The 25,980-nt window shown below is 36.7% G+C and overlaps 1 long non-coding RNA gene across 1 annotated transcript in view; it reads right to left on the bottom strand.

Moving 5' to 3' along the window:
- LOC132327751 (uncharacterized) overlaps positions 1-25,980 on the bottom strand; it is a 98,351-nt gene that overhangs the window by 23,366 nt on the left and 49,005 nt on the right. Inside the window, exons 2-4 of the long non-coding RNA XR_009486591.1 lie at positions 13,410-13,546; positions 11,725-11,925; positions 9,612-9,658 (exon numbers count right to left, since the gene is read on the bottom strand). This is a non-coding gene — a long non-coding RNA (uncharacterized LOC132327751). The remainder of the gene's footprint in view (positions 1-9,611; positions 9,659-11,724; positions 11,926-13,409; positions 13,547-25,980) is intronic.

The following is a 25,980-nucleotide window of genomic DNA, read 5'->3' on the forward strand; positions in this document are numbered from 1 at the left end:
GTTACATATCAAAGCATTATGAACTTGTTGATTTAGGTGTGTTGATTTTTGTCAGGAAAGGATGGCACAATAGTTTAAATGCTAGCCAGGGCATCAAAAGATTTGAACTTTTTTCACTGAAAAAACCAGATGTCCTCTGTAATTTTAGGCAAATCCTCTAGGGCCAAATTCCAATGAGGTCCTTAAGGCAGACCTTTACTAGGATTTGTGCAAAAAAAAAAAAAAAGAGTGAGGTCATCAAGATCTCAGGAACTTGAGCCATTAGAGTTACACAGGCTTAAGTCAGTGATGCATTTACAGTTTTGGAACATGGATCTTTACCTAAATGTTCTTGATTAAGGAGGTTAAGCAGCTGTAAATGTTGCTGGCTATCAAGTTTATTTCAATACTTAGGTATTAAGACATTTTTTTCTGGAATCAAAGACATTTTACCTATTGTATTACCTATATTCAAGCCCAAAATCCTGCTTTGTTCTCTTTTCCCTCTGTCCTTTTTTTTGGCTGGTAAGTTTGAATTCCCTCCTACAGTTGTGGCAAAGATTCATTTTTAGTGCTGGTTAAAGCACTCAGCTAGGAGGTACTGTCTACACAGAGTTGATTGAAGTTCAGTTTCTTTGGCAGTGAAAATGTTCCCACCATTAAATTAGTGGGGACCAGAAGAGAGGCAGGATAGGAAGCAGAGCAGCTGCCTTGCATTAATTCATTGTATTAATTTGAAGTCATTCAGTAACTACTAGGAAAGTCCTCTATTGACTCTAGCTACTAATCTTCCTGTATCCAAAAGTTCCCTGTCTATAAGATAAAAAATAATAGTATATTCAAATATTTGTCTAAAAAGCATTTTCCTTGCAGAGCTAAAATATGGTTGAATGTTCTTGAGATTTTGAGATACCACTGCAATATGGAATGAGGGATAATTAAGACCCTTCAAGAAATGGTAGGAAGCCTAAAACTCCATGGTTTTATGTGCCGCTCTCTTTCAAATCAGAGTTAATTAACTCTCCACTTTTAATTAACTGTTCACACTTTCATGGGTTTTCAAAATTATTCCTTCATGTTACTCTCTCATTTTATGTATACACACAATCTATATATGTGTAGAGATGCAAAACCACTTATTTTCCTCTATGCTGAAACATAATTTCCTGAACTATTGGTTTGGTTTTTTTCTTTCTAGCTTTTGTTTCCATGGGATCCCATCCCATTATTTTTATATATATATATATCTGAAACAGATCCACAGATACTCATTTGTGAGTTTCATTAACATGACATTAATCCTCTTCTCCAGTTCATTAACAAAGATATTAACTACTACAATACTTAACATTGATTCCTTTCCGTACTATTATTTGTTTCTTCCCATTCAATACAATGCCATTTACTACGAATATTCAGTAATAGACCTTCAAACAAGGTAATACAGGTAAAACAGAAAATGCATTTTAATTAAAACACGATGCTCTGGTCCCTTCTCCTGAAGATTTGAGAACAAGTGGAAATGTCTGCTAGAAGAACTCAAATTACTGCATTCGCAGTTTTGACTAAATGATCTCAGAGCAATTTATGAATGTTCAGTAGCTAGAGTTTCAAAAGAATGTCAATCTGCTCCGGAAAAGATGCAAGGAAATATCCTTTATTAAAAAGACAGTCCACTTCTAAATGCAATCTCGCATCCGTACTGTGTCATGCTGTACCATCAGTATCTTTTTTTTCACAAAGCTGTCTAGACATCTGCTAATGTTCATTGCTTTGATGACAACTTATTCCATATGTGTCCTGTCTCAAAGAAATTGTACTGCCTGAAAATGGCATTTCTTCAGCTTTCTATGCTTCAGATATTGAGTGTGCTCTTGTTTTGAACCTAAATACCCCACTCCTTGATTCTAACCTGTGAACTCTTTGAAATTCAAAACCACAGATGCGCTCTAACTTGTCAGTTTTAATGCTTTGATACCAATTTCCCCTGAGTTTTTCCTCTTGCACCTGTTTCAGCCATAGGACACGGTACACAGAGGTATCTCTCTGACAGCCCTTCCCTTCTGTCTACATTGCTTTTCTCTCTTGCCCTCCTTCATTCCTGATTTATTCCCTGCCTTCTCAGCTCTCTTTCTTTTACTTCTGGCCTCTGTGCAATAGGCCTCTCCCCATCATTTTTTGGTTTACTCCCTCCTTTGAAATGGGAGGACAGGAGGCTGGCAAGGTGTGTGTTTCAGAGCAGAGCAGCTGTGAGGCTGCAGATCCTCCTCTCACCTGCTGAGCACCAGATGGTGCCTCAGGAGGAGCTGCTTGGACAGCACAGCAAGAGGACCTGATCCTCTTGCCACTTGCACTTGATTTGCCCAGATGCCTTGATGGCTATGAATGAACAGCTGGGCCCAAGAGGGAAAAGGACCCAGGAGGGGCAGCCCCCAGTTTGAGTGGGTAGGCTGGGGCAGTCTGAGAACAGCAGCCTGTCTCCTGGTTACACCACTGCCCTTGTCTGCATCTTTCTCTGTCGGCTGTATTTGCAAGCAGGGCAGGAGTGGATAAACTCCTGCTCTCCCTTTCACTGCCCCTCAACAAGCCAAACAAATTTGCCTGCTGGGTTTAGTTATAAGTCAACCATTTTACACAGAGGGATCTGTGTTTGTGTATGCAGTGACAGCAAAGATGTAAAGTGAGCCACTGTTCAAAAAGTCTTCCATGAAAACCTCGCAGCATTGTTTGTTGCCCTGGAGAGGTTTCTGGTACTAACATGACTACAGCTCTCTGAGTAATGCTTTCCTTAACAATATTGCCAAGTGTTAATTAAAAAAGAAATGAAAGATAGTTCTTTGACCTGATTGTAGTCCTGCATTAGAATTGAGTTTGCCAAGTGATTTTGAATTTAAAGGGAAAAAAATGTCTTTAAATCCTCTTGTGTTTTAGAAGGACATTGTAATTCTATACATTATGTATCATGGCCCAAAAATGTCTTGAAAATACAAAAAGAAAGAAAAGGACAGGTATTACCCCTATGCCAATTAATACTTTTCATTGGATATTAATTTGTGGGCATTAACCCCTTTTAATTGACCTTTGGACATATGATTAGGCAGACAGCGAGCTCTGCTGACCAGCACATATATAATTAGCAAATAGCAAGGTGAGGTAGAACTGGTTTAATCTCATTTCATCCCTGAGACTTTATCACCATTTGGCCTAGTTCCCTTTATCCAGAGATAACAGCTTTATTTGGCAGTGAATTAAAGAAGCAAGTAGCTTTGCATTGTAATATAGGGCAAACAAAACCAGCACATTCGGTGTTGGATTGTTTGACAAGCAAAATGCCTGGAGATTGTTGGGGTGGGAATAAAACAGTTGCAAAGGGCTGTAGAAGATTTTTAGTCTTTAAATAGTGCAAAAAAAAAGTCAAAGATTTTAGTTTGAGCCCTTCAGCAGATCCAGTGGCAGTTCATTGTGCCATCAGGCTAGAAATCAGAATTTAAATTCCAAGTCAGCTGCCAAGGACTTGGAGCAATGTGAAGATTTGGCCAGAGTCAGGGAGATTGCCCCTCATGATAATTTTAAATAAAGTCTCCTATTTGACTCAGGAGTAAAAATCTGCATGAGAAGGAAGGTGAGCCTTTCAACTCCTTCAGTATCCACATGAATAGTAGCACTGGTAAACTTGTTTGAAGAAAGAAAAAGATTATATCTGAGATCATGTCCCCCTATTCAGCTGATCTTTTCAATAAAAACAGCCTGTTTTCTTACCTACAAAATAATCTAAGCATTAGTTTATTAGATCCTTGCTGGTCATCCTGATTTGGTGCTCAGCATATCTAGTAAAGAGCCCAGAACTGATTGAATAACTTCTGTGATTTTCAAGATTTATAAAGTCACCTCTACCCGCGGAGTATAATGGTATTAACTCATTTGATGCCACACTAGGTTGTTTCAGACGCTCAATCACATGAAACTAAAAATATTCCAGGGACTCATAAAGCACTTAGCAGATTTTATTAGAATTTTTTGCTATATCATTTCTTTAAAAGTGGATGGCTGCGGGTATTATTCATGAGCAACAGATAAGGTACAGTGCTACAACTCCCACTCATACAAGCTTCCTCAGCTTCTATTGCAGCAGTGACTGTCTGTACTCAGTAATCTGTCCCAGACAAGAGTGTTGCAAGTTTTGTTCGGGTTTACTAAATATGACACTGTTTACAAACTGATCTGCAGAAGTGTGCCAAAAAATTAGGGAAAGAGCAACTGTAGGTAAAGTAGATTTGGAGGATTTTCCTTTTTATTTGATTATTTACATAAATAAAAATACATTTCTTTCTGGTGTGGGGCTAGAGAAAGGGAAATAGTAGTATATATTTGATCTGTTGCTGGGACAATCCCATTATTGGGACTTACACAAATGACCATTAAAAAGAACTATCTCTTATCCAAAGGGAAAGCATTCTGTGCCTCTCCTCAGAAGACTTAGTAATGGGTTGATCACTGACCCAGAGCTTTGCTGGGGAGATTGGATCTAGGACATGTGGCTCTTTGGAGTTTAGTTCTTTACTGACTGTCATCCAGAAAACCACCTTGTGTCCTTGGTTGCAGGGGAGGCAGTGGACCCTCCACATTCTTGACTGTCACCTGAAACTCAATGCTTCATGTGTGTATTTGGACATTAAGCTTAAACATTGGGTTAAATTACAAGTACAAGCCTTATTGGTGATTCTGGGTTCATGTGGGAAAACACTTTCCACGAATCCACGTGCTCTGAAGAAAGCGATATTGGCTCCCTAAATTTTATTTGGACAGCTAAAAACTCAAAGTTCTGCTGTGTCTGCACAAGCACAATTTATTATATGGATGGAGATTTAGTGGGGCAGGAGGTGGTCTCCAACTCCATTGAAGTAGCTGTGTAATGGAGTAGACAATGTTCTTCAATTATGCCAAGAGTTGTATGGAGGTGGCCCGTGGTTGCATTGAAACTCCTTCAGACTAATTTACCAGAAAAAAAAAGGGGGGGGGAGGGCTTAAAGCTGCCTTCATGCATCTATGCATGTTTTTAATAGAAAACTAGGCTTCAAAAACTGACAGAACAGGAACAACAGAAACAAATTTAGGATGAACTTTAATTTGCAATCACACTATTGAGGATGCAAAATCAGAAAAAAATAGTTGTGAAATGCACCCTAGTTAAACAGGCGTAGTAATGCAATTTTTGGAATTCAAGGAAGCTTAGTTATTTTAATTTATTTTCCTGTTTCAAGAAATTATGATATTTAATTCTGCTAAGTCTGATATCTTAGTGACCTCTGATATTGTAGTGTAACCTTTGGTCCTAAAGATAATAATAAAAAATTTTTGAATATACAAAGATGTTTTAAATTATTCTGTAAGGAATCAAAATGTACAGTAATGCCAATAAAGATTATATTCTTTCAGATTTTACTTCTACTATTGTTTCTGAGAATTTGGGAGCAAATGAGTGTGTATAAAGAGCTTAGTGTCTATTAGCTGCTAGGAAGATATTAATGACTTTGTTACTAGATTTCAGAATTATGTTCCTCAATCTGAATAAGCAGATAGATTTAGGTAGATAGTTTTGATTCCACATGCATAATCCAGTGGATTTAGGGAGCTTCTTACATTACCCTGTGTGAATGCAATATAAATACCACTCATCAAACAGCACAAGTTTAGAAAGATGGCACATGCACACAGTATAAATAGATCTTAATGTGGTTTTTTTTCCTCAAAGTAGCACATTTCTGGTTTATATGAAAATGTCATGTAGATAAACTTTAGATTTTGAAATCCTCAGTGACGAAGGGAATCAAAGAAAACTACCTCAGACTTGCCTTAAAGTATTAAGAAATGTGTCTGATAATCTGAATTTCTATGTACTTTCTCTTGGAGTCTATCAGATAATGAATGGAACTTCTACAACAATGCAAACAAAAGTAAAATTTGAAATATGGCTTTAGGAAGAAATGCCAACATAATAAGATTAATTACATAAAAATATCATCAGCATGAAAAGAAAGATTTGATCCTTCCAAACATACCTCCAATTTTTAAGTTAAAATCATTTTGGACAACTTTTATCTCTCCCTTTTGCTAACATTCAGGTAAACAAATGACATTTCCATAAATGATTCCAAGAAAGCAATATTGGACCTACAGATTTTAGTCATAGAACAAAATATATTTTGTTCATGAGAACTGCCTAAATTCAAGATTCAAATTCTAAGACACACAGAGTTAATCCACACACATCATGGCTCACTTGAGATGCCTTACAGCTTCACACTGCACTTCCAATTTCTACTCCTTGTAAGTCTTTTAAGACATTAAAAGACTTACAAGATCATGCAGCCAATTCTTGAAATCTTACAGCCCCTAAAATGAGCAAATTCACAAGATTGCTTGTATAGGAAAAGTTGGGTACTTCTGTTTGTCCTTCCTAAATAGAACTGGTGAGTGTGCAGATTTTAGCCTCCTGTTTTGCACACCATGAGAGCAAGACAAGGATGTAACCCATCTACTGTTCTGAATCCAGGGTTTGGTCCCCTAAGTCTGGGTGCAGACGTGGAACTTCCCACTCTAGAGCATGGAGTGGTGCCCACTCTGCAGGGGCACAGCCCCCATCCAGTGGCACACTGTGGTGTCCATGGTCTGCCTCCTGCCTCAGTTCCTTGTTCCTAAAACTTAAGCTCTGAATATCCCAAAATAGGGTTGGGTCTCATTAGTGCAATTTACATCTACCTTTTTTTTCCACAGGAAGTTATACATACAGATTTATTTCCTATGGTTCACCCTCAAAAGACCATAAGTTTCTACACAACTATGCAGATGACTGAATAAAAGGTTTACTTTTATTAGGAAATAAATGGCATTTTACTTTGGTCAGGACATGAGAGGGAAAAGGTAAAGTGATATGACATAAAAGAACTACAGCCATCGAATGAGAAATTTTGAAATTATCTGAAAGAAAGTGCAAAATAGGCCTTGCAATGAAATCCATATTTAACTGGATAAGCTAAGGTTCATAAGCCTAGATTTTTAGAAATTTTGAGTGCTTTCTTTTTGGTGCTCAGCTACCAAATTTTAAATTGGGGTCTGGAAGATGCTTATTTTTTTTCAAAAACTGTACACAAAAGAATATTTACAATATTACTTTAGTTCTGTAATACCCCAAATTGTCCCTAAACACCAGGGCTTCACAGATAGCCAAACTGTGCCCACATTACTCATATATTTTGGCTGCAGGATATCACTATGGGATTTCTAGATTTCTACACATATTTCTGCAGATATCTTAATTTAAATCTTGTCCAGGAGTTCAAAATAGAACTGAAAATAAAAGTTTGGTTTATTTTGCCTTCTAAGCAATCTCAGAAAAAATATCAGGAAACAAAGAGAAGCTGAGAGTTTTGAATTCAGAGTCCCAGAGGAAGGAGAATTATTTTAGGTTTATAGACATGTCAAATCCAGGGTATACTGTCATTGCTAAGTGACTCTCCTACACACATTCATTTGGCTCAGAACTGTGAGTGATACTGTTGATCATGCTATTCATTTGTCTGTCAGAAAATAATAAAAAATAATAAAAAAGGAAAAAATAATGAATGAATAAGGTTAAAGAATAATATGGTGTATGAAAAAGGCACTCATCCTGGCAGAGTAGAAGATAATTGTTGACCTGAGTAGCCAATGTTGCTCATTTTTTTTTCCAGGTAAACCTTTATTATTTGCCATCCCTTTGATTATAAAGTTCACTGTTTCCAATACCACTCTTAGTTGTGCTTCACTCTGTAATATGTCACATTATTTGAGGATGTTCAGCATAGATAATTAGCAGGTGACCTTTAAAGTTATCTCTAAAACTCTTCTAATTTATTTCAACAGAAAAAATCTAATAGTGCATGTGTAAGCTATCCGTGCATCATACCCAGTCATCTAAAGTAAATTCCAGTTCACCTTTAAGTATCAAGAGGTTTAAGGCTATTTACAGCTTGGATTTACTAATATTTAGAGAAAAAATATAGTTTAGCAAATCCTGTCTGAAGTTAAAAATCACACAATTCAATGTTGACTTTTAAATGTCATATTGAAGGAAGCTACTCTGGTGGATGAGAGTACAGTATGATGGTTGAACCCATTTTCTAAAGAATTCTTAAGAATCAAGATAGAAAAGTGGGGCAGCAGATCCATTCTCATGCTTAAAGCACACATTTTTGTAAATGAATGTTTTCCTTCCCTTTAACCACAACTTTTGACATGAGTAAATGTCCTGAAAAATTATTTATTTGGATTGCACTGCACATATTCTCTTCATTATTTTATATCCACAACATTATGAGGAAAATAAATTTGCTTTGAATATCTTTTTTCAGGAAGTGCTTAATTTTACATATTTTTCCCTTCAGCAAATTGTACTAATACAGTGTATAAAAGTAATGTAATTTCTGTTAAAAATAAAAATTAAAAACCACATTGCATTAACCTGTTCTTCCTCTTCTCCTTTCATTCATACTGTAATAGCCATCATACAAACATAAATACTCAAAGACATGAACATATCAACTTGTTCTTATAAACCCTAAATAGCTCAACAAACAGTTACATTTGTTATGCTTATTAAATATATTATTACTATTATTATTATTATTATTATTATTATTATTATTATTATTAAGGACCCAAAGTGAAAGGCTTAGGCTGAAAGACAATTTTTCCTGTCAGATGCTTTATGTACTTTAAAACTAGGGAAGATACAGGATGTTGTAAATCATCACAATGTTTGCTAATGAATGTTTGCTCCTTTTTTCATAAAGATAGGTCCTGTGCCAGAGTAAAACAAAGAAAATTAAATTGTCCATGGCCCTTCTAATGCCCCCTGGATCTAATATCTTCTGCTTTTTTTTACACTTACCTGGATGTCAGTAAAGAAGATGAAGCATTTCTGTATAGCTATGATGCAAAAATAGTAAAGAACTGCTCTAATCTGTTCTAACTGTTACTGAAGACATTATACTTGTGTTATTTGGCCAAAAGCAGCAAGATCCTACATTACTGGGAGGGTATCTCACAGCTTGAATGGTTTTGAATCCTTCAACCTTCTTTTTTCTAAAAGACAGATTAAAAAGACATTATTGAAATATTATCTGTGTGTGATGTGAAGTACTTGCTTCAAAAACACTGGAAGTCCTGAGAGTTTGTAGAAAATATGAGCATATACTCATTTATGAGATCAGCCATAACTGCTTGATATTTCTTGCAAAAAGTCGATAATTAACTCTTTCTAGATGATGATGATGATGATGATGATGATGATGATGATGATGATGATGATGGTGATAATTCTCTACAATATCTTGGCCTCTGATATACAATAGATAGAACCACCTATCACTATTATTTTTATCAATATATTATCCTACCTTATTGATCTGTTTGACAGGGGACATCCAGGAAAAAAAATTTCCTGGCCGTACTTACAACTAATAATGTACCAGTTGAATGTGCAGTACAGCTACATGCTAGCAAGGTTTCTTCTGAGTTGTCCTCACCAGCTGTGCTTACTTTAAACACTGGGCTTTAGTAAGAACTCAAGAAAAAGCATGTGCTATACATACCTACCACTCTGCAGTCTTAGCTGGATGGCTTGATGTAATATAAGCTTCTGGAAAATAAGAAAAATTATTTCAGCACAGCACTCTAAGATTGAGTAAAGTATATTCAAATGCTTCATACTTAGACCAGTCCTCCTATGCCAGTGATGTCATCTTTAATTTCCTTTCAGAGAACTGACATTTCTGGTTCACAAAGTGCCCAAGACATTCTCAGACCTAAACAAGTTCTAAAATACATGAGACCAATATAGGCAGTAAGAATAATGCCTGTAAAAACAAATGAGAAGGATTTTAATGAAAACCTCTGCATACATTTCAGCATCTGAGAGCCTTCCTAGGAATTAAATTTACAAAGCAAATTCTCTTTACTCAGTTTTCAAAACAGTTAATTATCAACTAGGAGACCAATGTCTCACCACATGCAAAATGCTAGGAAACTTAGAAAACAACATTAATGTTTTAGATTAAATTTCATAGCTCATTATAATGTGGCTATATTCTGTGGAAGTAATTTACAGTGCTCTTTTTCAGCTATAAAAATATCAGCTGCATTTTGCAGTTTTGGTCTTTTTCTGTTTAACAGAAAGAACAAATTTTATCACAGAAATTCAGAAAAATATTTGTATTTTACTCCATCTTTTCAACTTAAGAACTCAAGAACAGTAATGCCAAATCAAACCTGGAGGGCTGTTTAGTAAAGGGTCTTGTATCTATGGGTCTAATAATGTATACTGAAGAAAAACATACAAAACAGCACAACTATGCAGAATGAGTCTATTCCTTCTGTACTACAGATAGCAATGGCTTAAGAGCTTCTTAACTGGTGATTGTCTGCAGACCATCATCTTTAGCTGACACCAGTGGACCTCTTACCATGCATTTGTTTAAATTTTTTCTGAATCCTCCTGTATTTTTCACCTTATCACCTTATTTTTTAATAATAAGGCAAGAAAATTCATAATTTCATTACTAATTGGATGGAAAGAATAATTTTAATGGTAATAAAATTTTCAGCATCATGGGATTTTTGATGCACTTAATACTGAACAAGAAATGGTGAATACTTGTTTCCTATTCATTCTTTCATTTTGTAATCTCAGTCATCTTTTTACTAAGTAGAAAAGCTCCAGCTTGAGTTCCATTCACAGGAAAGCTTCTCAACACCTCATTTCAAAAAGAGGTTGTAATTTTTAGTTAAGCAAAATTGCTTGTCAAAATAATTTCAGCCTGACTTCCTAAGAGTTCGCATTTAACTTGTTTCTTCTTCATTCATTACTTTTAGGTACTGCCAGAATTTACAATTTCTAAACAAGTCTCTTCTTTTGGGCATCACCTGTTAGAGTGCCAATAAACTCCACCTATCTTTGTGTTTGTTTCTTTACATTTGGGTAAAAATGGTGTTTTGGGTGGTTTTTTGTCAGTCAGGGATATGCATGAGTGCTGAACAACTGATGTGCTAATTGTAAGCAGCCTAAGTTTCAGCTGCTACTTAGAATGGCTTTGTAATTAGCATTTTCATTTTAATCTCATTGCCTTACTTGAAGGTAGACAATGCAGTGTGCATTTTTATATCTCCTTTCATCCAACCAAGATGATGAATTTTACACTTTACACTCATTATGAGAAAATGGTTCTTTAACAGCTACATATGGAACTGCACTGCTTAAAATAAAATCAGGGATTGCTACTCTTCTGACATATTTTTAAGTATTTTCTCCTAGTAACTGATTTTTGTTTTTCAAACACACAGTCTGTGCACTATGCCTCTTCATTATATTTATCTTGTTTACATGGGTAAATAACCAACCATTGGGTAAAATGACTAACCTAAAGAACCAAGTTTACAACTGCTATTCCTTTACAGCTTCACTATTTCCCCTTGACACTTTGAAGTCATAACTGCTTTATTAATCAAATTGCTGACTTTTTAAATCTCTGAACACTTCCTTTTTGGGCATGGAAGGCTAATTGATCTTAACTGGATGGCACAATTTGACAGTATAAACTTATTTACTTTAATTAAATAATCCTTTTTTTAGAATATTTTGGTCACTAGACCCATATTTAAAAAAATGCATGTTCATGTCAACTGACCTACAAGGTGTATGGAGCTTACCCTGTCAGAGCTATCCCAGCCTGGATCACATAACTGCCTTGAAGGTCAGCTTTCTGATGTATCTCCAGACAAAGCTGGCTTCTGGCACTTCAGGAACCTGGAAAGAGTTGGTCTAATGTTGTGCTTTTCCACTCAATGAAATTCCCGTGGGAGGTGGTTCAAAGGCCAGGGCCAGTAGAAGTAGCTCTTCAACCATCATGTCTGGGAGAAGACATACACACTGGTCTGTCTCTAAAACATCTACCATGACACACTGAGCACATGTGGGGTATAACAAAGGTTTTGACTCTTTGCTCCTGTGTTTATTTAATAAATGCAAAATAACATAATTAGGCTATAAGGATCAAGCCTATACTTTTGATATTTCACACCGTTTTTTTGGAATACCTTTACATGAATGGGGTCCAAGATGTTTTCTCAGTGCATATGGAAAAGTAAGCCTAATTCTGTCTTACAATCTATATTAAAATTTTACAAAATGTACAAGAGTATTCTGTGTTCAAAAGTTGCTTTATGGGAGAAAGAAAGAGGAATTTTCTGGTCATCAGGAGAAACAGAAACTAAAGGTATAATTAATTTCTTCCTTTGCAATTTTTTGGGCACATGCAGTTGTTTCTAACATTGCTATTCTAGCCAATAACACGTTGCAGCAAAATGTTTTACGAAAATGGAGGCAAAGAAATCTGTTTTCTGAGTGTTCTTCCCGTTGTTGTTATTATTATTATTATTATTATTATTAATAATAATAATAATAATAATAATAATAATAATAATAGGATTATGTCTTTTACTGTCTCTTATGAGTTTCTGCATAAGTCCTGGACAGGCTGAAGTATATGAGTCATAGTGCAGGCTTGATTTTCTAACTTATTTTCAAAATGGTTTGTATAGTTTGTGTTCCTAATTGACTACATTTTGTTCATACTTTTGACAAGCAGCAGCTGCCCAGTGTTGCAAAGACCAAATTTCGCAGCAGAGGCACGCGGGCTGAGCACTGGAATGCTGGTGTGGCTGCTTGGTGCTTTTGCCAGAATTCCAACTATCTACTGACAGCAGAGGTGACTAGGAGTCCACCCCACATAAAAGGGGTCTTCTTATATTTCTTGGAGAAGACAATTTAGCATGTATGTGCACATGTTTTTAATGGTTCTCTTCTGAAAAAGAGAGAACTTACATTGGATTGGACAGTGTGCAGACTGCACAAATGCATTATTTATGTGTAGTGCTCAGAATGGCTTTTGAAAAACACACAGGCAAGCATATTTCAGGCCCTTAGGAGCTTACATGTCAGGCCCTTAGCAGACCTGACAAAACCAGTGGGAGCTGAAAACAATAGATGGAGAAATGAAAAAACAGAAAAATGTAGCTTTCAAGATCAAAGGTAAATTAGATAGTTTATCATATGGGTCCTTCCAAAATATTTCTTCACTCTGCTAAGTAAGCCAGTCCAAGCCAGTGGCTTTTCCTCCTGTTGCCAAAACCCTTGGAACTACTTTCACAAACATCTCTGGTTTTCAGTCTCTAACATGCACAAAGAGACTCCTCCCATACACGTCTTTCCCCACTCCCCACCCCACTCTAGACTTCACATCCCATGAAGATAAACTCTCTGTGCCTTTTGAGTTACACCAAGGGCTGTGCTCCATTAGCTACAAAAAGAATGCCACTCTGAAGAACTGTCATACCTGATCTCAGTGAATTTGGATGTTCCAGGACACATCAGATGGGACTTTGAGCCCCCTGGTCTAGCTGAAGGGATCAAAGCCTTTGGCAGGAGAGTTGGACTAGATGGTCTTCAAAGTCTCTTTCAACCCAAGCCATTCTATTATTAAAGATATGTCAAAAGAGGACATTACTTTTATTGCAGATTAATGAGTTTATGTCACTTAATTGCCATGATGAAGGTTCAGGAAGGACGAACGTTCAAAGCTCTAATTTTCTAATAGAATTAACAATACTCAGAATGCTTACAATATCATCAAAGCCCCATTGAGAACTTTTCAATAAAAATGCAGTGCTCCTTAACTCCATAAAACATCTGAAAATCAAGGACACTTCCCCAGTAGTTCATCCACAGCTTTAAGAAGAGGCTTCAAGATGCTCTAACATTCAGCTACTGTTTTCTCAGAAAGGAGATTAAATAATAGCAACATCCAAAAACTCTTCATCATCTTACCTTCATTTTTGGAGCTACACAAATTATTTATATTTTTTAAAATTTAGGCCTCAATAAGACTTCTATAGGCATCCCTCTTATAAAATTGCATTAAGCACAGCTGTTTCTGCTGTGCTTTCTGGGAAATACTGCAATGGAGAAAATGGCTATTGGTTTTGTGATGACAAATTATTGATCACACATGTCTTACGAATCACATGACACTATGGATTTTTGCTGAGACTATTAAAGGAGCAGCCTCAAGCCCTTTGTGTCCTGTATATACTGACAACACTCTCACATCCAAATTTATGTGCATGCCACTAATGACCACAAAGAGAAAACAAAAACTTAAAAAGACAATTTTGAAGCAGATAGTTTGAATAAAGGAAATTAGAAAATAATTTTTAAATGCTTAAAAATATGCAAAGTGTAGCTAGCCATTCAAAAAGAGAGAATTAGACGAGTGTCCAGAATGTGCGTAGTAGTTCTAAACAGATAGCTTAAGACTTCAGACAAGTAAAAAAGAAACCAGTGGTACTAATGTATATCTTTCTTATTTCATCAGAAATCCTCTAATTTTCAAAATCTTTTTATTGGATATAGATAGAAATAGTTTGCAGCTGTATTGGCACTAAAGAATTGGGCAGGTAGGCTGTTAAGACCTCTCTCCTAAGGCTCAGGTCAGAAAAAACACAGAACTGATTCTAATTTATACTCTTGTCCTCCTGTAAACTGTTGACTGCCAAACAGCACAGAAAGCAAGTCACTGGCTGCCTCCACTCCACCTGAGGTTCTCAAGGTAAGGACACCGATATTCTGAGTACAGTCTGTCTAGGTTTATGAGGGGGACTTCCTTCACATTCTCTTCCTTCTCATTCAAACTACAGCTCTTAAAATTTAGCTTATAAGTCATGCTATAGAACAATACCATGTGTCAAACTGTTGTATTGTATAAATTATGAGCTTGAGCCTTCTTTTCATGAAGCCACATTTTCAATTGTTTATAACTTTGCCCAATTTTAACTGTTTATGCTGAACATTTCAGTAATGGCAAATTTTACCAAAACTATTCCAGTTATTTCTCACACTATTCAAGAAACAAAATGTTACCAGTTTCTTCTAGGCAGTAAAGAAATGAGGCTTAGCTCAGGAGAGGGAGCTGTGGAATTCATGTAAAAGAAAGACAATGTAAGATCATTTTTTTGTTGCTACCCTATTGATTGATTGATAAAAACCTATCAATGCCTCTTTATCTGCAGAGAAAGAAGCAATGACCATGCATGTGGGAGACAGTCACTTTACACTTTTGACATCTCTACAAGAGATACTAAAAAGTACTCAACTTTGCATCTCTTGAAAGTCTCACTTCATACAAAATCAGTACTTCCTTCCACTAACTCTCAGAACAGTCTACCTGCATGAAGGACTAAAATGAATATAGGACTAAAATGAATATGGAGAAGACTGACAGCAACCAATCTGTAGAAAGCTGTTGGTGCTTCTCCTGAGAGTTCATTTCATCTCTCCCTTTGGTGTTTTGCCCTCCTGATCTGGAGAATCAATCAGTAAAAAGTGTTAGACTCAAATTAAGAAAGACCAGATATGATCAAGAAAAAAGGAAGGATATTCAGCTACAGGTAGGTTGTTGGAGACTGATGGAGAAAGGGTAATGGAGTAAAATCATTTGTGCAGAAAGCTGATTGATGGGAAGAGAACAAGAAAAAGATGTGGAAGTTTCAGAAGAAGGTATCAGAAGGGAAATGTGGTCATGTGCAGAAGATGAAGTCAGAGCCGAAACAAAAATACACAGGAGCAGAGGAGACTGGAAACCCAGGGAATAAGCAAATTACATTCTATAGCATCTGTAGGAGTTTGATATCCTCCTCCAGCAAGTTACCTAGCTAACAGAGCAGGGAGGGGGTACAGAGCAAAGACCTGGAAGTATGCTAGAAACTAATTTATGGAACTGGAGGGCAGCAAAAATAAGATCACCAAGAATTTACATAGTTACATGAACATATTTGTTATGACTGAAGCTTCAAAAACCATCCTCTATTTTCTGCATCTTATATTTTTTGGGAAAGCAAATAGTATCATTTACTCTTTTTATTCTTTCTACTATGTCCACTCCCTCCTTTGAGCAGTTCCTTGTACTAACTGCTTATAACAAGATTTCAGATGGTTCAAATTGGCTAAGACTCTTAAACATGAGTATGTTTAAACCTTTATGTAAACCTACACTGTTTATAAAGTTTCTTAGAGACTTGGACACAATTGTTGTAATTTGCTGAATATTGAGAGTTATTTTATGGTGAAATTTCACTCTCTCATGATGTTATTAAATTAGTAACAGGCTTCAAAAGAAATTACATGATATCACATGTACAAGATGACAAACCTTAAGTAGAAATAGTTGTGTAGGAGGTTCTCTTTTAAATGGGAATATGCCAGTCTTAGCCCACCAAAACTACAGAGTACTGGATAATTTTTTGTTATGTTATGCAATATTCTTTCAAACTATAGACATTTGAGAACCAGTTTTCATACACAACTCTTAAGCAAATACTCATAACCTTATCCTGCAAAGAGAAACTCAGTAAAAATTATTTAAAATCCATATGCTATATAAGGAAATTTACCTGGAGACATTCTACATTTTACTGAAAATAGGCTATACAAAGGTGATGTTAAGGTGCACATATCGCTCACCTACTGGAAGCTTAAAGAGGGCTCAAAGCTATTAATAATTTCTAACTTTGCAGCCCTATTTTTATGCTACTTCCTTTAACTTTTGGGTTGATTCCCAGGACTTTCAGAAAGTGAATAGACTACCTGTGTGTAAGAGATTTTAGATAAGGCTGCAACTGCCTTCATTCTTTGCATTTTTTGGTCTGCATTTCCTGCTAATGTGATTTGAATAAGCCAATTACATTGAAATTTGGTCCATGATCATGCAAATAAGTTCATGAGTGTGGATCTCTCTCTTCTGTGGATTCAAGTGGTGAGTACAATTGGTGTACATTTGGTTGTATAAGGGGTCTGCACAGGATACTGGGGTCATGTTTTGGGCCCTTTTCTAAGGCTCCATTTGCACTACATTGGAGGAAGATTTCAGGAAAATAGGATGTTCAAATAAATAAAGAAAGCCTTTAAAAAGTACTGAATTGCTAAAAGTATAGGCTGAATTTTACTTTCTAGGTGCAGGCTGCAAACATGAAGTTCAAGCACACATTTAAGATATGAGATCTATAAAAAATGCCTGGGAAATTATCACTGACAGCTTGATGAAAATATTCCCAAATGCCCATTGTATACAGTAAAACACTGATCAAAAGCACTACTGTAAGAGTTATAATATTTAACTCTAACATCTCTTTATCAGTAACATCATGTGCACAATTAAGCTTGATTCACACCAACCAAGAACTGCAGACAAAAATTATTTCTTTTTCAAGGTCATGGAACTTTCTGATTCTCTTTAAGTGCTAGTGACCTTAAGACAGAATAATTTTTCAGCAAGCACTTCTTCACAGACTGGCACTGACAGCAGTTTTATTTCTGTGTGTTGTTACACTTTCTTCACAGCTCCGATGTGATTCCAAATGAAGTCAAACAGTTGGAATTTTTTCAGTAAATTATATTCCAGGCAAAGAACTACAATCTCTGCTGTCACTGAAGGAGACATTCCTGAGACACCACAGTAGTGCTCTATGTGCAAATGCTGAATTCCGCAATTAGTCTGTAAACAATAGAGATGTGGGCTAAATGGAGAGATTTGCCAAATTTGCTGAGGTAAGGGTTGCTAGAAACAAACAGGAGTAAATATAAATGCTCTGGTATGTGAACACCTACAACAACAATTATCCACTCCCTCCCAAGTTTAGCAGGTTGAGTTCCCACATTATAATGCCCTTAGTTTTGGGAGAAAGCCAGGTTTCAAATTCTGTTCTACAGAGGAAAGAAGGAGACCAAACCACTTAGTGTCTGAGATACTGCATTAGGAATTGTACAATGTCATTTTATATAAAGATACACAGCCAAATGCTGCACAACACAAACTTGATCTCATCTTTCAAAGACAAAGCATACAACTGCAACTACCAACACAGATATGCAGGGTGTTGAAATGAGCAGTTTGAGAGTAAAATCATGGACACATTGGAAGAAAATATGAATTTTATTTAAAAAAAAAACATTTTGAGGAGAGTACAGATATTCATTATACTAGAAAACTTAAAAATAGCATATATACCAAGAAATTAGATTTTTTTTAAAAGTACAGTTATTTAACATTCAGTTATTTTAACTGATCTAAATGGCTGTAATAATGCACCCAAAATAAGATTACTATAATGACCTTTATGATATCAAGACAAAACCAGTTTTCTCCTATACCCTATAAGATAGAAAAACTAGAGGAAAAAAATTCAACAAACTTTTGCAACACTCAATTGTAATCCCTTCAAAATATAAACATCACTTTCCTTTATTTCTAAATGAAAACATATTCTAAGCCTCCAACCTTAATGTAAATCCTTTTCAAATTTCTTTTTGGTAGTTATGAAGTACCCTAGAAAACAAGCCTGTTTTACATAGGAGGCTTTCTGACACCATAGTGACAGCAATAACACAAACCTCAAAGTAAGTAGATCATTGTTTATTTTCTCCCTCAGCTTCCTATTTGTGTTCCTTGTGGGAAATTTATGTCATTAAAAGCAGAGCAAGGGATAAGAGGCATAGAACACTAGTGGGAATATTTATTGCATATCCATCCCAAGAAACATTAAACTTATTGTTACCTCAATAATTATTTTGCCTAAATAGCTATTTTACTTTTTTTTTTTAATCCAGTGTCTCTTTTTTTTCTAGAATTGCTAATTTTAAGTCTCTTGCACACATGTTTTGTGATAGCAAAAAATCAGCTTTTCAAGAGGTCTAAACCCAGTGTCTGAGCCTGAAGCTCCTAGTGAGAGCTCACAGCACTTATACACAAATGCATGTCAGGAGTCCATCCAGCAAAATATCTGTCTATCCAAATAACTGTGACAAGCAACACCAGTTTGAATCAGGACTCTGCTTTCTGTTAAGTATATTTTTATGTGGTAGGAAAGGAAGATCTTAAGGGGAAAAAAAAAAAAAGACGCTACTGTACTCAGACCTCACAAGGAGATCAAGGCCCAAGAAGATGACATTTGATCTTGAACATACTTTTCTCCAACTTCCCATGGCCTTCTGCTGCAGGAAGGACTCGTATTCAAATCAGCAGGACTTCACACATGCTCAAAGACAGGCATGTGCACAATGGCTTTCTGATCTTGAGGGCATCCTTTAAATTTTTATTCAATAAGAGAAGCTTGTAATCTGATGTTCAGCAGTGGCCCAGACCTCAAGGACTTCTCAGCTTTTACTCCATCAGTGACTGTTTCACTGACGACCTTAGGGTTTGGCAAGCCTGATATTTTCAAAAAAACTTCCTGTAAAGTATGTCAAAGCTGATATGTCCTCTGGTTCCACTAAGATGATGGCCCTGAAGGCAAGAGCAGTAAATCAGTTGCAGATTAGAGCCAGGTTCACTTATTTGACACACAAAAGCTGTTCTTAATATAAATGGCTGGGAAAAATGCATACAGTATGACAGAACTAAATAAAGTTCTTCCTCAGTAACATTAACTGCAGCACAAATTTATCATTAATGTAAGGTGGGCAATACTCCTACTGTATTCCAATTCAACTTTAAATACTCGTAGTCCACAAAATTACTAAACAGTATCCCTTCCCTTCCCTTCCCTTCCCTTCCCTTCCCTTCCCTTCCCTTCCCTTCCCTTCCCTTCCCTTCCCTTCCCTTCCCTTCCCTTCCCTTCCCTTCCCTTCCCTTCCCTTCCCTTCCCTTCCCTTCCCTTCCCTTCCCTTCCCTTCCCTTCCCTTCCCTTCCCTTCCCTTCCCTTCCCTTCCCTTCCCTTCCCTTCCCTTCCCTTCCCTTCCCTGTATTTTTTTAAATGGTGATAAGAAAACTTTCTCCAATAAGCTACTTGATACTCATGTTTATGACTAAAAATATGCTTAATTAAAAGTCAATGTCAAGAATAAGAAATATTCTTTAGCACTTTGGAGACCAGAAAATATAATTCTATCAAGATATGAAATACACCATTATTTGTGTATGTATTGGTAAGATAGCTCATGCTCCCACACACCTTTTTCCTCTCTTCTGCTATTAGTTTCAAAATCAATTTAAAGTGCTTTCTGCATCTGAATAAATTGTACCAGAACTGTCATTTGAATAATGCATAGCTTCCTACTGAAACTAAAAATATTTATTTAAATCATGGAACAAGAAAAAAACAAAGTATTTTAAGTGGCTAGAGGCTGTCCTGCAAATTGCTGGAACTAATTCTTACCCTGACATATACATTTCCAGGTCTTACTTTTCATGTCTAGCACCATACAGACATCTCAGCCTTCCCATGCTCCTACTTCCTAGTCTTGCCACAATGGGAACACCTGCTCTGATCAGACAGGTTCTGTTTTGAATTCATTCTCCAGTTCACTTCTACACAAGCAAGACAGTACTTCACAACACTGCTTAAACTCATGTTCAGTGTGTTTGCCTGTCTCCTTCATTGAAACAAATAACAAAGGTACATAACAACACACCTCACTTGAATGTGGTAATCCCAAAACCTTAGGTGGGCCAGGCGTGGAAAGGAGAAGAGGACAAAAAAAAAATATATACAAATACTTCATCTGTTCAGGTTAAATCTCTGGGTTCTGAGAGGAGTGTTTCCTCTTGCTCGTGTGCAGGAAACTCCAGCACTTGTTAGGATAGCTTAGAGAAATCCCACAGCTTGTAGTTTCAAATCATGAATTTAGAAAAGAAATCTCAGATTCTTGTGCTAGAAAAAAACCCTGACAGAAAAAAATAAAGACCTCCCTACATATCATACATGACTAGGTCCAACCCCTTGGATGTCCCCTTTCCCTCCCATTTCCTCCTGCTCCCCATGGGGACACAGTGCCTGGGACCTCTCCCCTCTGTGCCCGATCTGGCAGGATTACATAGCAAATGGAGGAGGATATGAGAGCACCACAAACATATGCCTTGCCTGAAAATTTGAATAGACCCTATGAGGCTTATTTCCCCATGAGTGAATTGCAATCAGATCTCAGTTTCATAATTCAAATAACAGCTTATATAACAGGCATGCAGTCTGAGGTGGAGGACCAAGGTTTTACAGTAAGGGGACATATATTATCAAGAGATCAGCACAGAAATCCCCCCCTTACTCCACCCCTTTTTTGCAATAAGGTCTCAAACTATCAAAACCTTTCCATTGTTACAACTTCAAGTAACACAATCATTTCGCATTTCTTAACTAATGAACTGCACCCCTCTCCTTCCTTTTCTCTCCCCCTTCTCAGAAATGCAATGACATCAGGAGATTATGTTTAGTTCAAACAAGCCAGGGAGATACAAACATTCCTGAAAATATATTAATTCCTTCCTGCTCAACAGATTAGTAGCATTTGATTTGACGTGACCATAAGTTTACATACTTCAAAGAATTTTTAAAGTAATACCGTCTAAAAAAGGAATGAATAAAAAAATGTTCTTGCACATTCCTCATGACTAAATGATGGATAGTTTTTTCAGTACTCACAATCTATTTTCATGCCTTGGTGCTAACAGTCGTGAACAAAAATCAACTCCAGTATTGTAACATTAATGGGGAACAGCCTGGCCTCCACCTAACCCTGAAGATAATTATGCTAAAACAATAGCAATGAGCATTCAGCTAACTAGCTATAACAAGGAAAGACTGCTGCTGCCATTCATCAAAAAGGCCATTTGGATAATGAGGAGAGATGGCTACTGACATATTTCAGCAGGGGAGGCCATCCTGCTGGGAATTTCTTTCATAATGCCAAATTCTATCCATTTAAAAAGCAAACATCATGCTCTCTTTGGTTTGTTGGGTGATCTTAGGAGCAGAGACAGAAGTCATATAGTACTGTCCAAGTTGTAATAAAGAGCTGAAGAGACACTGAAGGAGAAAAGAAAATTCTGTAGTCTATGTATCACTGTAATCTTCAGTCTCCTGAAAGGACTAATCCTGATTATGAGCAACATGACTGCTGTCAGTCAGGAAGAGCAAATCTCTTGCTTTCTATTAGAAGCTACTAATCTGATTATTGATTTACAATTTTGGAGATAGTTAGAGAATGTGCATCTCAAGGAATCTGAATATCCTGACTAGACAGACAGTAAAACAGATGTTTAGAAGAAGTGTTTTGCTTTAACTAAATAAAATAGCAGATAAACCATAGTTTCCAAACATATTTAGACTAGCAAATGATTGTGTGAATAAAACGGAATGAATGTTAAACAATATGTCTGGTTTTGTAAGTAGTGTCTAATATGAAAGCCACTTCATCACAGCAGAGGTCACAGATTGCTTTCTAAAATAACAACAAAAAGGAAGATCAAATAGTGATGGACTTTTCAAGTGAAAAATAGTACAAATGTGTTGTACTGTCTTGTGTTTCCTGTCTGAAGACCATTTTTCCCATTTCAAGCTGGTATTTTCTGTGATAGTAAGGAAATGTATTTTAATTTGTCTGTGAAAAATATGCTTTAAAAAAAGGGGTTTTCATACAAAAAAAGGAAGCAATGGAAATATGACTCTTACTTTTCAGTGACTTGCCTGAACAGAAGTGCTTTCCAGAATAACAAGCAAGGACCACATTTAAAATTTCTCCTGTGCCATCCATTTTCAGCTGCTGAAGACAATGAAAATCTCAGACAGCACCACTTCAGCCCCTCTGCTTCTAGGATGTCAGGGTCCCCTCTCCTCCACTAGCTCTTCACACAAGGGTGGATACACTTACTACCTTAAGAAGCTCACTAACAAATCCATGACTGTATGGCAAAGAAGATATTAAGATGATAGAAAAAGAAAGATTCCTGGAGGAGAAGAAATTTGGTGGGATGTTTCTAAAAGAAATAGTGAGCCCAGACCTAATCTCCATGGGTTTCTTCCATAGTCTTCAGAAGGTATTATAATAACCTCCTCCATCGAAGTTATTCAGAGTGGGATTTTGGCAACTGTTTCTGGAAGGATCTATTTTCCTCCACAGGCTCTATGAGACTTATGGAACTTGGCTTCAGTAGGCTAAAATTCATCTCTTGTCATACTCTATACAATGAACCCCCTCAAAAATGACTGTGTTAAGGAAGCATCTATTCTCTTCCATTTCAAAAGAGTCAATTTCAGACAAGCATTTTGGGATGCTAGAACTTCTAGCTGAAAATTAGAAAACCTTCTGAGGGAAAAGTTATTTTTTGGATTGTGCTGGACCAAGGTGTCAAAAAGGGCTTGTATTCTTTCCCTAGAATTCAAATAAGCACATGCTTTTCCAGTACTGATAAAGTGAGTCATAGAATCATAGAATACCCTGAGCTGGAAAGGACTCAGAGGGATCATCAAAATTCAGCTCCTGACCCTGCACAGGACCATTCCCAAGAATCACACCTTTTAAGCCATTACACTGTCAAGAAATAGAGTATGACATGTAATCATGTAAAATATATAAGAAGCAACTAATAATTCTAAAATCTAAAAAACTTTTCCTACATGTAACTGCGTTCAGTTGCATTAATTGGACTCTGTCACAGAACTCTGTGTTTCTACTGAACCTTCTCTGTTCATGCTGAAGTCATTGCAAGAGGCTGATCATAATGTACTTGGTTTCCTCGAGGTGTTGGAAGTCAGGAGAGAGCATTAGACAGCAGATTAGTATTAGACAGTAGATTAATAATGTTATACCTTGGGTAAAAAGTGTTTATTGAAACCAGGTACAAACAGACTTCTTTTGGAACAACATGAGGTTTGCTATGTACATTTCTAAGCTGATGAACTCTGCAAAGACAAGCTGTTAAAACTGTTTACACTGTGTATTCCTTGTACTGATCTATGACTTAGTGCTATGTGAAAAAAGAAGAAATAGAGAAGGAAAGATTATTTGCTTTCTTTGTGCAATACGTGATCATGACTAATTTGATACTAGAACTGGAATCAAAGGAGATTAGTAAAAGGTTCCATATCTAATTCTTTCCCACGTTCAGTCTTACCTTGATCTCTGAATGCTTTCATTCTCTCCTTAGGGCGTGAACACTTGCTATTTACATGTCTGTATTTTTGTAGGAGAGGCAAATGAGGGCAAACATTTTCAACAACAAAGTTCCACAGTGAAGACAGATAATTTCATATTTCTAGCCATACTGAACTCTGGGAAAATAAAATTCACTGCAGCTATGTGTAAGTGGTCACAGAAGTACACATTGCCTCAAAACCCAGGCATACAGCATAGTTTTGCTATAATAAAGTTAACTGTCCCTAATATTTGGAGCCAGTAACAATAACTTTTCCACTGCAATCATGGCCTTTTGGACTTTATAACATTCAAATAGAAAACTAACAAACCCCTCACATTTCTCTTTGCACTAATGACAAAAGAACAGGGTGGTGCCATTTTGGCAGCGCCGCTGGATTGCTGACACTGATCTCTGTCATTTTTGGCAAATAATGAATCAACTTGGCCCCTCTGAAAATCTCATGTGAGGTTAGAGATATGCTATTAGTGTAGAGCTAAAAAATACTGCTGTGGTGTTTACAGAAAGCCCTCACTCAGATTATTCTATTTGAAGTCAATTAGAAGACTCCTCTGATCTTACTGGCATGGGTTCTCACAGCAAACACTAGACAGTTGTTATCACTAGCACTAAAGAATGCAGCTATCCTGGGAGAATGCAAGGGCTTGTTTTAGGAGCTATTCACTATCTCAGCTGATGCTCATTGCATATATGCCTGTTTTGCAAAGTCAGATCAAAATCATTGCCTCTAACCATTATGCAGACTGGCAAAGGTTGTCAAGGACCTGCCAGTTTTCACAGTACAGTTCACATATCTGCTGGGCATTGCGGTTCCACTCAGTGTTATTCATTTCTAGTGTACCTTCTGAAACATTAATAGTGCCCAACACACCACTGCTTTGAAGAAAGCACCAACTCAAGAACAGAAAGAGAATGTCGATTTTTTTTATTAATTTTTATTTTATTTTTTCTGTTTGCTTTCATTGCTCGCACAACCTCATTTATGAACTGCTTTCTGTCCACTTTGGTGATACTGAAAAACACCTAACTGTAAAACTCTCACTTATACTAGTCTTCCAAACCAAAACCAGGTTGCATAACATATCTGCATCTCTCTCTCGCTATATAAACACAGCAAAATATAATATGCAAAGTCACCACATCCGGCACATGCTTGACAGGCAGAAGAGAACAATATTAAGATCTTACATACCAGAGTGCAGAGAAAATGTATGAGCAAGGAAAATCTGAAAGTATTCTGAGGTAAAGGTGTTATCCTTTCATTTGCCTTTTCTGTATATTTTGTTCAATGCATTTTCATGCTGCTCCTATTCAAAGCATTTCTCCCCAAATGCTGAAGCCCACCTTACCCACACAAGGGAATATCTCCAGCTACAAAGCTTCAACAGGAGCTGCACACCTGATGTCACTTCCATTACTTCTGCAAGTATCATGTAACATGAGATCCGATTTGCATTCACTTTCTCATTTTCTTTAGCAATATTATAAGTTACAGCACGTCCCTTGTATATTGGTTTGCTCTTCAGATCAGCAGCTCTGTTGAATATGGCCCTTTCTTTCTACAGTTTTGTCTTCTGCTCCTGAACTCAAAAGAGACTTCTCAGTGGGCAGCAACATCCATGTTGTGGAATCCTGCTCTTAAGGCATTTTGCAAAACATAAAGAGCAAAATCAAAGGGATCAGAGGCAGCGAAAAAAAGGATTTTCAGGTTTGGTAAGCTAGGTATTGGGTTCTTGCCACTGCCAAGTTTGCATCACATGTATTCTGATTTTATGAAGTGAAAAACAGTGGTTGATTTCAGTCTTAATTCAGTGTTTCCCTTTATAAGCCTAAGATTTATATTCATGATGTTTTCTTCATCTGACTTTTTAAGAACACGCTGCTATGTTCTAATACAAAACCCCCTCTTTCCTAAATTACTGTGCTC

The sequence above is a fragment of the Haemorhous mexicanus genome, chromosome 5 (genome assembly GCF_027477595.1).
Source record: "Haemorhous mexicanus isolate bHaeMex1 chromosome 5, bHaeMex1.pri, whole genome shotgun sequence".
Taxonomy (NCBI): domain Eukaryota; kingdom Metazoa; phylum Chordata; class Aves; order Passeriformes; family Fringillidae; genus Haemorhous; species Haemorhous mexicanus.